A 14,889-nucleotide genomic window follows, 5' to 3' on the forward strand; every position below is an offset into this window, starting at 1 on the left:
GAAGGAATATTTAATTGAAACCTATCTAATATATAAATGAAAAATATGACCATCTCATGTGAAGTGAGATTCAAAACAAAAACTTGCCTCGAATTGAGGATATAAGCATGTATAGTATGGGCAGGCACATGTTGTGCTGGTGAGAGATTGTATATGATATATGATATAAAAATTATGAAATGATGGAGGAAGAAGCATCGAAGTAAATTGGTCCATGCATAATATACAATAATAGGACATATGCTGAGGCAGCCGAGCGGGGCCGGTTGTTAGTGCTCCAATGAGTTGTTTCCCAACTGGTGGTTTTTGCTTATTTTTTTTCCCATTTCAAAACAAAATTTGTTCAATGTTTAGTACTTGTGAAACATGGATTTGATTGAAAAGTTGCTGCTTTCTTAGCAATTTTTTTCCGCCCACCCACCACCCTCCCCCACCTCTCTTACCTATATAATTCATTACAATTATCAAATTTTTTTCTTATATATATATATATATATATATGCTCATTTTTTAAAAGTTGTGTTTGATTCAAATTTCCCATCAAATATTTAAGCGAAATTGCAGGCTTTTACAGCAAGTCCCACCATGAAAAAACACAAAAGATAAAAAAAAACAAAAAAAAATCTATTTGATCATGTTGATCTATATGTCTTTAAATATCTCTATAATTTACGTATTGCTAAAGCATCATATTAACAATACGAACGGATTTTTTTGGTGTTGTGGGTGACATACACTTAAGAATTTAGCTAGTTCAAGTATAATATCCTTGCACCCATGATCTATATGTCCTACGAGTCTCTTCATGGGCAAAGTTTTTTAGGAGTCATGATTTAACCTGTTGAAGCATCAAGAGATGTTCCTGGGGTTTTTCAGAGTAAGAGGACAATTTTGGTGATGCGTTGCTCATGGTATCTAAGGAGGACAATATCTTCAAATTACTAACAGATGCTTTAACACATATATTTTCTTAATTTGGATAAAAGTATTATGGAGACTCCTATTCTAGGAGTTAGATTGTTAAAAATTGGTATGGCTGACAGAATAATTAAACAATTACACATGACATGTCACGTGTACCTCATTCTAACTTACAAGGACTAATTTTTAACAGTGGAAATGTATTAAATTTTTATCAAAAGGACCAATTTGCTCTTTAATCTAATGTACATGGACTAATTTACCTATTTTCTGAGTAGAGAAGGCAAATGCAATCAGACTCGTAGTATAAGAGCCTCCATGGTGCTTTTACTCCTATTTTACTATATATATACACATGCATACATGAAATCATTTTATTTTACCATCATCATAGTTTACCTTTACCCTACATTGCAGAACGGTACTACTTGCAGGACTTTAAAGATACATGGCTAAAATCTCCATTCAAGCTCTTTGCCTTGCCTACAATGACTACGACGACGTTTCCTTTTATTCCCCAGCAAAAGAGAAAGAAAAGAAATCCATTTAATTGATTTAGATGTACAATGATCGGAAGAATGTCTCCATTTCTAGCTAATTTTTGTTAGGTTAAAAGTAGTTGGGAGGTTGATGTATCATAGGGATTAGATTAAATTAGTCTTTTATTATTAAATAGATTAATTTAATTTATATACTATTAAAAAGAATCAAATAAATCAAAATTATAATAAATTAACATTTGTTGTATAAACATTGTCTTGAAAATTACTATTTTTTTCAATTGCAGTTCAATTTCAAACATAAAATTCCATTTACAGATAATGACAAATCTTGGCACTAAGTATTTTTTTTGGGGGGGGGGAAGCCTAGTAAAACTTTTAAAAATGTTAGGAGTTTAATGAAGATTTAAAAAAAAAATTAGAGCCTAATTAATTTTTTTAAAATTTTGTAAGATTAATGAGATTTTCCAAAAATTTTAAGAGAGCTTAACTAATATTTTCAAAATTTGAGGGGCCTAATTAAAATTTTCTAAAAAGTTCGAGAGAAAAATGAAAATTTTCCAAAATTTGGGGGCACCATTACAGTCCACCTTTGTTTACAAACCCATAAAAAACTTTAAAAATATTAACTTTGTTAAACAATATATGTTAATTATATTCCAAAGAAATGATTGTATGAAACTGAGATTCCACTGCATCCTTATCTATTTCCAATAGGAGTATGACAAATCAGATATTTCCTCCTTATTTTTATTATTTTTAGTTGGATTTGATTCATAGAATCCTTTCTCTTATATCCCAATACGACATTATTTAATTCATTTTAATAGTACAAAAATTAAATTAATCCATTTAATGATAGAATGACTAATTTGATCATATTCTTATAATAGAAGAATATTTTAGGTAGATTCACCCCTTTTCATATATAAAAGTATCGAAATACATGAATATTTTATTAAAAAAATATTATATGAGTTTTCTTTTTTATTATTATTTTTCCTACATTTCCTCTCAAGCAAGTCTTGGTTTCCTTGTTGAAGTTTTGAAGCACCATATAACATCATTAGATAGAGTTAAGGCAACAACAAACACCATACATAAAAAGCTTAATTTCTTCCCATAAAAGATTATTTTATTAGAGTACACCATCCCATATAACTTGGAAATGATGATCCTCACTTTTAACCACTGAAATATGTACGAACAAATTAAAGAATGTGCTTAAGAGTTTTTTATGCCTAATTAAGGTGCTCACACATCAAGAATAAATCACACTTTTTTTTAGAAAAAGCTTAGATTAATAGAATTAAATCAAGAATTAATGATTTATTTAGCTTGACATATATTATCAAATCAAGAATCCTTTGAATTGGTAAAAAAAATTCAATAATTGGTTTTTCAACTTAAATTTTTTATTGAAAAAGAATTATTGTATGGAATGAGATTGGGAACATTTAATCTCTTGAATTTTATTTTGAAATTTGTAACTTTTAATAAAATGCATATTTTTATTAAATAATTGTTACATTTAGTGCTTGTTTAATATTTAATTTTTTTAGTACAATTAGATTTATTTAGTTAGACTAATCAAATTAATTAAAATGATAATTTAAAGCCTCATCTATTAATCTCTTATCTATTTTTAAAATATTTATTTAATTTAAACCTTTTAAATTACTCTTAAACTCCTCAAATTTCGATTAATTAAATTGGAAGATTTATATACTTAAATGAAATGCATTTGGGCTCACAACTTTCGGATTAAATACAAACATTAAAGTAAAACATTACATGTTCAAATAAATATATTAGAATATTTTCTATCTTCTATAAGTCTTAACTTTTAAAATGAAAGTAATATATTTTGAATTTTTTTTATATAATACTTAGAATTACCAATAATCTCTTCTCGGTTTTTAAATAGGAAGATAAACGTGCTTCATCGCGATTAAACTCATATCTTCTTACACTAAGAACAATGCCGATACCAACTAAATTAAGACTCAATCGATAAATATATTTTAAATTAAACCAAATTAATTCATACAAATATTTAAAAACTAATATTTTAAATTTTTAAAATTCAAATTTTAAGATCTTTTGCAATGAGGGAGAGAAAATATTGATAATTATGACATAAATGTTAGACATTACATGCATTAAATCAAAAACCTAGCGTCAAGGCATCGTCCCCTCATGCCCATGCATGTGGATCCCCACCCTTAAACAAAGCCTTCTTTATTATTATTATTACTATTTTAAAATTCTCTTTACGAAGCTCACCTAGATTTGCATAAAACAAACTTTGCCCATTTCCATCCTTTAAACAGAATAAACCAAACTTTAAAATAAAATTTAAAAAAAAACCCTAAATTGCATATATTTCAAAAGTGCATATATAACAAAAGGATAAGATAAGAAAAGAAATGTTATATATACACTTTTAATAATTCAATTTAAATGTGTTGTAAAGTGGAGTTAAGATTTTAGAGTGTTCCCTTAACAATATGACATATCTAGAGGCTTAGAGCACTTTTTTGCCCTATTTATTAAAGATGATGATGATTATGATGCCTAGAAGAGACTTGTGATTGAGACTTGGTTAAGCTTCATTTAAAGTGGGGTCATAACAATTGGGGTTTTAACACACCCTTAATGAAGACACATGGGTTGGGGATAACATAGATAATTTTGGTCTCACAAAGAGTTGACACCATTATTTTTGGGATTGAGTGTTTGTGATTTGATTTCTTGCATTGCCCCCATCTTTCATACCACTATTTTACTTGCTTAGTTATTATTTAAATAAACCCATGGTTTGATATTTTGTTGCTACTATGTTTGTTTTAAAGAAAATTAAATTTGGTAAGTGGGATTCTAGATTTATTAAAAAAATTTCAAATTATAATTTTTGTCTTTTTTTTATATTTAAATTTAAGATTTAGTTTTATCTTTTAATTTTACATAATTTAATCATTTAATTTTAGAATAAATATCTAAATTATTATATATCAACTTTAATTTAATGTGTAGTGTCATATGTAAACTTTGATTTTGTATAATTTTATATATGAAATTTTGATTTGATTGAATTTTCATAAATCACTAATAACATTATCGAATTAACACTATTTTATATTGATATGTTGCATACATAAATAATTATATTGATCCAATATGATAATAAATGTCTATATTCATTTCTTTAAATGTGTACAATCAAATCAAAATCAAAGTTTTATGTATACTTAAGAACCACAATTTAAGTTTCATGTGTATAATTGCACTAAAACAAATTTTATGTATCAAATTACAAATTGAATCATAATTTATGTATAGTTTTGATATTTATCCCTTAATTTTATAATGTCGTTAGTTAGTTCAAATAGGTAACAACATTAACTATTTCAATTACAACGTTAAGTAATTTTTTTCATTGGAACCCCTTCCAACTCATCATGCTGACATGGATTATAATACAAGTGGGGTTTTTAAGAAAAATTCATGATAATATTTTAGTCATAATAGTTAATGGTGTTTCTATTTATATTAATGGTGTTTATAAAAGTAGAGGGATTAAAAAATCATGCCAAATTATAGTAAAATGATTAAATTTCAAATTTGAATATAATAGAGGAACCCAAAATCAAAATTTGTGTTGGACAAATATCGCACACACAAGCATATATGTTATGATAAGTATTATAAATAAATCGCTACCACGGAGATCTATTACTAATTATGACGCTAATCATTAATTATTACTTTATAACCTATCTAAATAAATTGATAATAGAATTTTTCAAACTAACTCTAGTAAATAAAAATTAGCAAAGTAATTTTAAAACAAAATAATCAATCAATAATAAAAACTTATGTTAAGTATGACTCATATTTCAATCAAATTTGAGAGATAATTTACCAGTTCAACTCTGTTTATTTGCTTCAGTCAAACTCTAATTAGTTTAGATTGTTTTATTATTATTTGACCTACGAATTTAGCCTATAAGTAGACTATTTTACAACCTTAGAAAATACACCCATTAAAAGATTAGAACTCATAACACTTTTGGAGAATTTTGTGTTTACATTTTGAGGGTTCTTTGTTTCTGGGTTTAGTTTTTATCTCCATCTTTTATACTCTTTGTTCGTTTGCCATTATAGTAAATTTTTCTTTGTTTGAGGTTTTTTATCCTCTTTGAATGAGTTTTTCCATATTAAATTTGTGTGTTCAATTCCTCAATTTCTTCCACCATTTTTTACTTATTCGTTACTTAATCGAGTTGATCCCCAACAAGTGGTATCAGAGCTAGTTTAATTTTTGTAGATTAGCCCGTTCAGAGATGACAGCAACAAGGTTTTTCATTGAGAAGTTCAATGATATCACAAATTTCAATCTATGGCAAGTTCGGATGATGACAATTTTAGTTCAAACAAGCCTGAAAAATGTCGTTATCGGAAAAAAGCTTGAGAATCTATATTAGACAGAATGGGAAGAGCTTGATGAAAAGGCCTTGTCTGCAATCCAATTGTGCCCGCTAATAGGGTATTGCTAATAGGGTATTTCAAGAGGTATTGATGGAGAAAACCTCATCCACCTTGTGGAAAAGGTTAGAAACTGATAACTCTTTTCAAGAGTTATATTTCATGCCTTTAGACCTAGCTAATTACTTGTACTTAAGTACATTTAGTGGCATGTTAGGATATTTTATTAGTATTTTTATCATTTGCATTTGAAGTTTGGATTGTGTTTACATGTTAGATACTTTTAACTGCGTGCGGAAGGGTTGTATTTGATGGTTTGACAGGTGCAGGATATGGAGAAAGAAATAAATGAGCGAATGTTTGCCAAGGCAAAAGGTTGGATAGTTTGCCACCTTGTATGCCGTGGTAATTCAGGAAGATGACTAAGTCAACACTCAACACATACCAGTTTCAGCCCAACTCTATTTGTACCAGAAAAATCTACCTAAAAAAGAGGAGAGGATATCGAGGGTTGTTGGAGCTATCCTAGGAAAAAATGCTTATAAAAAGTCAAAAGAGGAAACCCTAAAAGGTGTGGAGATTTGGAGGCAACAATAGAGGGTAGCAGTTGAGTATAGATGAAAAGAAGAAGCTGAAGCTGATCCCTCTCAGCCACCACAAGACACTGTACTGCTGGATTACAGATTGGTTTGGCGACAACCATCTTCCTAAGTTCTTCCATTATTTTTTAATATGTTCTCCCTTGAATTGAATTGATCGAAACGATGTTGGTTGTTATTTTGAACTTGAATTTAAATCATCAACCCATGAATTAAATCTCATAGGGTTGGGATTACATGATGAAACTTTTATTTCCTTTAATGGTTGAAGCGCATATTTTATTTAATCTACTGTTTCATTCAATTACTTTTATTTACTAATTGTATACGTACATTCCCTAGACATAAATGGGTGTGCAGTATGCACATAAATTGAATCTAATTTTGAATTTCATTCAATTACTTTTATTTCCTAATTGTATAGGTACATTCCCTAGACATAAATGGGTGTGCAGTATGCACATAAATTGAATCTAATTTTGAAAAGGTTGGATTAGCTGGACTAAAATTGGATGATGCAAGTGGGTATTCGACCGAATACCTGCAGCAAACTCTAGACATAGAGTAGCGTTTGTATAGAATGAAGACAAAACTGTGTAAGGTGTCGTGCTAAGGCCTATAGACATAGGCCATGCAACTTGAGATCTTTCTCTCGAAAGAAATAGGTCACTTTAGGTCTCTTCTAAGTAGTATATTAAGTACGATTTTGTTGAGGCATTATTGGAAGTAAGGGTAGATTCTTAGTAATCCCAACGTTCCAGTCAACATTTTAGAACTTCTATCATTTGTCGTAGTATCTTTGCCATAGCATTCTTAGTTATTTATTTATTCGCTCGCATTTTATTCACGTCATTATTCTCATAATTGTCATTGCATTTTTACTCTTGCTTTGCCATAACATTTTCCAGTATTAGTCAATATACATTTTGCACTTAACCTTATTATTTTAATTTACCATTGTGTACTTAACTTGGTTTTACCGTAACATTAATCATTATCATAACTTGACCATTTCTATACATAATCTGATCCTTATGGAGACGATCTCACTTATCACTTTATTACTTGATTCAACATCCACTTGCACAATTTACATTCCATTTCACACGCGACAGAAACTCTTTATGCAACTAAGTCTCTAGCTAACGTTTAGTGTTGAAACAATGTCTATTTACATTTCGCATGAACGAATGTGAACTTCTTAGAGATCACATTAGTCAATTTATTACTCTTTTGAATGATTTAAAGAATGTTAAGGTAAAGATTGACGATGAAGATCAGGCTATCCTATTATTGTGCTCTTTACCATCTTCATACAAGTCTTTCAGGGATACCCTAATTTATGGTAGAGACAAACTCTCGTGCGAGTATGTGAAGGGTCATTTGTTGATTAAGGACAAACTCGAAAATGAGTTTGAATCAGATAGCAAGGCAGTTAGGCAAACTTTCGTTTTGGTAGCATCAAAGAAGCGAGATAAAATGTATCACTATTGTAAAAAATTAGGTCACGTCAAAGCATATTGTTATAAATTATAAAATAAAAGGGCTATTGAGAGTAACGAGGAAGACGTAGACGATGCTAATTTGGCCAATGAAACCGATGATAATTTCTTGTTAGTGTCAACAAACAACAATTCCGAGTGGATCCTAGATTTGGGATATTTTTTCCACATGTGTCCCAATAGAGAATGGTTCTCTACATACAGTTCGATTAAAGGTGGAGTTGTGCATATGGTAAACAATTCATCCAGTAAGGTAATTGATATTGGTACTGTTAAAATTAGTATGCACGATAAGATGATTAAGACACTCTCAGATGTCAGGTATATACTTGATTTACGAAAGAATCTCATCTCCTTGAGTATTTTAAACTATAAAGGTTGCAAAATCAACATCGAGTCGAGCAGCATTAAGGTATCTCGTGGGGCTTTCATTTTGTTAAAAGGTAAAAGGACTAACAGTCTTTATATTCTAGAAGGTTCTACAGTGGCCAGTGAAACTAGACGTCTCTCGTCCATTACAGAGTCGAAGTAAACTTGTTTGGAGCAGAGGCGTCTTGGTCATAGGAGAAAAAAAGGTATAACTGTTTCGTTAAAGAGAGGTTCTCTTTTGGATGTAGGTTTTGAAAAGTTAAGGTATTGTATTAGTAAAAATCAAACCCGGGTTAGTTTTGATTTAGCAATTCACAAGTCGAAGGTTAGAAGTCTTCCGGCTTCTAAGCACAAATTCGACTCAGTTAATTCCCTGCATAGTTCAAGATAGGCCTGTGGTTGGCTTTGACAAAGATGGCATTGAGGAAATAAGAGTCAATGTGGAGATTTGTTAAGATGACTCGTATTTCAATCAAATTTGAGAGATAATTTCCCAGTTAAACTTTGTTTATTTATTCCAGTCGAACTCTAATTAGTCTAGATTGTTTTATTATTATTTAACCTATGAATTTAGCCTATAAATAGACTCTTTTACAACCTTAGAAAATACACCCATTAAAATATTAGAACTCATAACACTTTTGGATAATTTTGTGTTTACATTTTGAGAGTTCTTTGTTTTTATCTCCATCTTTTGTACTATTTGTTCTTTTGTCATTATAGTAAAATTACATTTGCCCGTGATTTTTTATCATCTTTGGAGGGTTTTTTCCATGTTAAATTTGTGTGTTCAATTTCTCAATTTCTTCCGCTATTTTTTACTTGTTCGTTGTTTAATCGGGTCGATCCCCAACAACTTAATTTTATAATTTTATCCAATGTATTTGCTAATTATTCTATTTCCACCCAATTTATCCTATTAGAGTTTGATTACTAACCTGAGTACTAAATTTCCTTTAATTCTCATCCAAGCAATTAAAGAACTAACTTAATCTAATTATCCAGCTATATTTTTATACCAATAATTTAGGCAAAATTGATTAAGAACAAACCCCAATTATGGCTACTCAAGGTAACTAGGTATATTCATATCCTAATTACAAATCAGGAATTGACTCATTTAATTTAGATCAAGAATTATTCATTCGAGACCTAAAACGAAAAGCCATTTTCCAATTTCTTTAAGTTTTTAGATTAATAGTTGACTGGACTTTTATCAATAAAGAACAAGAATGAATAAGTAACCAAATCTCTATCAAGAATAAAAAGAAACGAAAATAAAATTTAAAATATTCAATTAACTAAGCGTTGAATCCATTGCAATCCTAGAAAGAAAACTTAGTTCATGAAAGCTTTGAAAAACATCTTGAAATAAAAATAAGAACTAATCATGGGAAAAGAAACAAGAAATAAAATAAATGGAGAAATAGTCTTGTTAATGATTTCCGTCGATCCTTGATGCTTAAATGCTTTAACAACTTATCCTTTTTTCCCACACCTGTCTTGAGGTTAGGTCTCTTTTCCCCTTTTATATCCCATCAAAATTCGCAACCCCTAAAAATTGTCAAGTAAATCGCCTTACTCCAACGGACGAATCTTTCGCTAGAGTAGAAAGTTGTCTATCACTATTTACATGATGTGCACGCTTTAACAGACAAATCTTCCGTTAAAGCAAAAAAAATTGTTTTCTTTTCATAAATCAAACTGTTTTTTCTTCATGCTTCGTTCGAACCTATAATGGATAAAAAGCACTTGAAAATGAGTATGAATTAACATTAATAATAATATATAATTAAATTAAAACAAAAATTAAATATAAATACAAGAATATTCATAAAATCTACTAAAAACTAACCTACAAAGTAAACTAAAATACTAAAATTCTACTAGAATAAGAGTAAAATAACTCTATGTTATTAGATGAAGATGAAAGTGCATAGGCTAGCAAAGAAGATGGAGATGAAAGGCAGAAAGCTCTTTGTGATGGGATGATACCTGTGAAATTATTTTGGTTCAAAAGTTGGATTTTATTAAGGGAAAATTATATTAGTAGCCATTCAACTATTTTTTTTTATGATTCAATTCTTTAATTTTGTCTTTTTTTTTATCATCAGTTGGCTAATTGTGGTAGCATTTAAAATTGGCGTAATAGTAACTTTAACCCTAAACATTTATAATTTATGTCAACTTAATCTTGATTCTAAAAAAAATTTAACCTTAAACACTTACACATTGTGCAATTTAATATTTTTTTTTTGCAGTTTTGCTTTTAATTGTGACATTGAGGGTTAATTTTAAAAGAATGAGAAAAGATAAAAATTATTATCTTGGGTTTTTTTAGCTTTTTTATATATATTTTTAATCTAAGTTAGCTAATAATTTTTTTTAGCTTTTTAGATGAAAGGGTCACAAAGAAAAGCAAAACTGTAAAAAAGACTAAATTACATAATGCGTAAAAGTTGAGAGTGAAATATTTTTTTAGAATCAAGACAAAATTGACATAATGTATAAATGTTGAGGGTTTTTTAAAAGCTAACATCGTTAGCCAACTAGTGACTAAAAAGACAAAAATGAATAGTTGGGTGACTATACTGTAACTTTTCATAATAGAGTGACCAATAGAGAAATTTACTAATAACTAGATGACTATTTTGTAACTTTTTATAATTAGGTGACCCAAAAAAATTACTAATAATTAAGTGACTACTAATGTAATTTACCCTATTTATTATTGGTTTGCCAAATGACCTAACATAATGAGCTCATTGTATACTATAATTTACCAATATCATATTTTTTATAATAAAAAGAAGGTAATCAAATGCCTTTTAACTTAAAAAGATCTTACAAAAGAATCACCCAATTTATCTTCTAACAATATGTTTTAACATGGAATGTAGGAAAATCAATAATCGTGAACTCAAAATTTCCTCTCGAACAAGTTTTATCTAACCAATCAACAATCATATTCCTCTCTCTTCGAATAAACGGAAACTTCACCATTTGAAAGTATTTCTTAACTGTAGTAATCTTTCATACCAATATCATGAATAAGAATCCCCAATTCTATCCGTAAAACACTCTACTGCTTACCAATATCATTTTTGAATAAATGCCAGAATATGAACCTTTGAATTTTAATGCCGAACACAAAACTTTTAATCACTTGTAGATATCATCTCCTCTTAATTGTAACATAATTAATTACTATTTTTGACAAATAAAATAATTTGAAATATCACATCAATCAATTAAATTAAAAATTAAATCCCATCCTTTAATTTACTACTATGTCTTTGTCTTCGTCAAATTCAACAAATCTTTAAGAAATCTCCTTGGAATTTCGAGTTTGAAAATAGTATACATGGTGGTTTTTATATTTATCCGGAAGAACAATTTGTACCATTTAAGTGGAGTGAAAGGGAAACATACTCTTTCCTTGGCTTTTTCCAATTAAAGGTTCTTTCAGCACACAGTTTGTGAATTGTCACTTACCTTTGAATACTGCAGCTAATGAAACAATCAATTAAAGCATCCATCATATTCCCTTTGGGATCTTCTTTTTATCCCCTAAACTATATATATAAATATATTATATTATCTCGAATATCATTGTACTATAGAGTTAAATTACATATTATCTTTTTACTTAAAAAAAATAAGTAAATTAGTCTTTTCTGTTAAAATTTTTATCCATTTCTAATGTAAAATTTGATGTGGCTGATGAATAACTAAACAGTTTCACAGGGCATGCAACATGTACCTATACTAACGTGTATGAACTATTTTTTAACAACAGAAATAGATGAATTTTTTAACAAAATAACCAATTTGTTTTTTTATCTAACATACAGAGACTAATTAGCCTATTTGTTAAGTAGATGGGACAAAATGCATTCAACTCCTAGTATAAGGGCCTCCATAGTACTTTTTACCTATTTTAATTTAATAGTTTTAAAATTATATATATATAAATATAATTTTTAAAGTTTACAAGTACATGATCACAACTCTATGCATTTCACCTCTCCACCAGAAATACTCTTTGCCCTTACTATACTCCAACTTGGTAATTTTCATCGCCTGTCCAGGGTTGAGCCCTAGGATTTGACAAGGAACTTAAAGAGCCATCTAGAGACGCTTTACGCCCAATCATTCTGGATAATGCTTACATCCTCTATATTACCGCGACTGTTGGCACAAAGTTAGCTGATGCTTATTCCCAAGATACCATCATTGCATCTTCTCCTGGAAAAGAAGTTCACAACCCGTGGGCCTTCTACCTCCACACGTCATTGCTCCATTAGGCTTTTTCCAATTGTGGAAAATTCTCCATTGCTGCCTCCCATAGGAGTCTGGGTCGTGTCTCAGTCCCAGTGTGACTGATCATTGCCTTGGTAAACTATTGTCTCACCAACTAGCTAATCAGACACAAGCCTCTCCTCGGGTAGATTCCTCCTTTTGCTCCTCAGCTTACGGGGTATTAGCAACCATTTAACTATAAAATTAAACTATTACAGCACAAAAAAACTATGAATTAGATAAATTCATACTATAAACTGACAGAAATAAAATTTACACATGAAAACTGTACAAGCCCAATTTGCCCGGGCCCACTACCTAACTAGCCAACCCAATTATAAAATAACCCCAAAACCTCAGCCCAATTCCTAACCTACCTAGACCTAGCCCAAACCCGAAGCCCAGTATCCAATTGGCCCAATCCAATAACCAAAGTCAAGCTAGGGTTTCAGAAAAGAAACCCTAGCGCCGCATCTAGGCGCCGCACCTATTGACCCTTGGCCTTCTGCCACCGCTGCCATCACCTCGCACCAGCCCACCGCCACTATCCCATCATCCCAATTGCGCCACCAGACCTGCAAACAAGCAAGAAAAATAGCAGAAACAAACAGTAGCAAAATAGGCTATAAAAGCCGAAGGAAAATGTAACGGGAGGGGGGCTTTTTGGTTTTTTGATTTTCGATATAAAAAACCGATTATAAACAGATTGTAAAAGGGGGGGACTGAAAGAAAAAAAGTTGATTTTGGAACAAAAAAAGAAATAAAAGCAGAGATAAAAGTTTTAACTTCAAAAAACCTTTCTTTTGTTCAATTTTTTTATTTTTACTTTTGTTTTGTTCAAAAATATATATGTATATACGCATATGCAGAAAAAAAAAGTACCTTTTTTTGAATTTTCGGCCACCGTGTACGGTGGCCAGCACGACTGCGGCCATGGCGGTCATCGGCCGGGATCCAGGCCAGAGGTAAAGAGCCTGAGAAAGAGAGAGAGAGAGAGAGTTTTCTCTTTGTTTTTAAAGAAAAAAATGATGAAACTGTTATTTTTTAGTTTATTTTTTAATATTTATATTAAGCATTAAACAGGGCCGTTTTGCCCCCCCAGATCCGCGCGTCGACCCGATCCGACTCGGAGGGTCCGCGTGTTTTCGCTGAAGGGGATATTTGCGCAATTGATCCCTCCGCCTTTGCGTTGTTTTCAATGAGATTTCTTTATTATTTTTTATTTCGACCACGAATTTTCGCGCCTGTTTCAATTTGGTCCGTAGACCAAGCGCTTGGATTCCGATAGAACGGCACTGTTTCAATGACGTGGGAATAATTCGCGTTTGATCCTCATTCTTTTGTAGCGTGTTTTAAGTACCCATTTTTATTTATAATTTGAGCCCCTTAAATTTATTCCTGATTTCGATTTAATCCCTTCCGTTTTATTTTATTTTATTTCTTTTTAACTATTAATTTCTGTTTTGTTTATATTTTCATTTATCTTATATATATGTGTATACGTTATTTTAATATGTGCTATTATTATTTATTATTATATATTATTATTAAAACTATTATAATAATTATTATTATTAGCATTATTATTAATATTATTAAATACTTTTTTACTTCAAGTTATGTTATATGTATATACATACATACAATTATTTTAGTATACATACGTGCGTACATCCCATGTTTCATATATGTTTATATGTACATATTTATTATTATTATTTTACAATTTCAAGTATGTATATAAACGTGAATAAGTTTTTATAATATATGTATGTACATATTTTTTTTTTAATTTGTATAAGTATATATATATATGCACATTGTTTTATCTTAGAATTTTTATATTCATGTACATACACACGTTCTTATAATGTACATACTTATATTTTATATATTTTTGTATTTTATAATCCATTTATATATATATGTAAATACTTATATTTTCATATTTTATAATTCATATATATATCTTTTATTTATTTTCTTCATTTATTTATTTATGTACATATTTGTTATTGTTATTTTATCTTGCTTTAGTTTTGTCTGTTTAGTATTTGTCATGATGCCTGCACGATTGTTTTTATATCAGTCTTATTACTTATTTATATTTTGTTTTGCTCGTGATTATTTTACTTACATTGTCATCATCATTCCATTACACCCATTTTTATTTCAATTTCAAAAAAGAAATTTTAAAAATATAAGTAA

The 14,889-nt window shown here is 29.7% G+C and overlaps 1 long non-coding RNA gene across 1 annotated transcript; it reads right to left on the bottom strand.

The window, feature by feature from the left end:
• Positions 1-12,914: 12,914 nt before the first annotated feature.
• LOC121215604 (uncharacterized) lies at positions 12,915-13,685 on the bottom strand. The gene is made up of 2 exons (XR_005911543.1): positions 13,564-13,685; positions 12,915-13,256 (listed from the first exon to the last, which is right to left on the bottom strand). It is a non-coding gene; the product is annotated as an uncharacterized lncRNA (long non-coding RNA).
• Between the last annotated feature and the right edge of the window lie 1,204 nt (positions 13,686-14,889).

This window comes from Gossypium hirsutum, chromosome D03 (genome assembly GCF_007990345.1).
Source record: "Gossypium hirsutum isolate 1008001.06 chromosome D03, Gossypium_hirsutum_v2.1, whole genome shotgun sequence".
Taxonomy (NCBI): domain Eukaryota; kingdom Viridiplantae; phylum Streptophyta; class Magnoliopsida; order Malvales; family Malvaceae; genus Gossypium; species Gossypium hirsutum.